We start from the raw sequence: 880 nt of genomic DNA, 5'->3' as shown, positions 1-880 counted from the left end.
ATGCTAAACTGCACACTGTATTCTATCTTCCTCCCTTCCTCCCTCCCTCTCCCTTCCCCTCTTTTTTTTTTTTTTTTAAGTAATTTCAGCTTTTATTTTAGATTCAGTGGGTCCATGCGCAAGTTTGTTATATGGATATACACACACACACACACACACACACACACACACATACACACACACATATATATATGATGCCGAGATTTGGATATGAATGGTCCTGTCATTCCGCTGGGTAGCATAGTACCCAACAGTTAGTTTTACAATCCTTGTCCCCCTCCCACCCTTTCTCTCCTTTTGCTCTCTTCTCCTCTGTCTTGAGTGTGTTCCCAGACTCAAGGCGTCAGAGGTTATATTTGACTGTGAGAACAGAGGCCTTGTAAAAACACATGAGCGCATATGTTTGTTGCAGCAGTGTTCACAAGAGCAAAGACATGGAATCAACCTAAATGCTCATCAATGGTAGACTAGATAAAGAAAATGTGGTTCCTATACACCATGGAATACTATGCCACGAACAAGGAACAAGATCATGTCCTTTGCAAGGACTTGGTTGGAGCTGGAGGTCATCCTTAGCAAATTAATACAGGAACAGAAAACCAAATATGGCATGTTCTCCCTTATAAGTGGGAGCCAAATAATGAGAACACATGGACACGTGGAGGAGAACAACAGACGCTGGGGCCTTTCGGAAGGTAGAGGGTGGGAGGAGGGAGAAGAACAGGTAAAAAAAACTAACAGGTAGTAGGCTTCATACCTGGGTGATGAAATAATCTGTACAGCAAGCCCCCGTGACACTAGTTTACCTGTGTAACAAACCTGCACATGTACCCTTGAACTTAAAATAAAAGTTAAAAGGAAAAAGAAATTCTTATTAGTC

The sequence above is a fragment of the Mandrillus leucophaeus genome, unplaced genomic scaffold (assembly GCF_000951045.1).
Source record: "Mandrillus leucophaeus isolate KB7577 unplaced genomic scaffold, Mleu.le_1.0 Scaffold90, whole genome shotgun sequence".
In the NCBI taxonomy this organism is placed as follows: Eukaryota; Metazoa; Chordata; class Mammalia; order Primates; family Cercopithecidae; genus Mandrillus; species Mandrillus leucophaeus.
The sequence above is the reverse complement of the archived record's forward strand: the minus strand, read 5'-3'. Positions refer to the sequence as shown.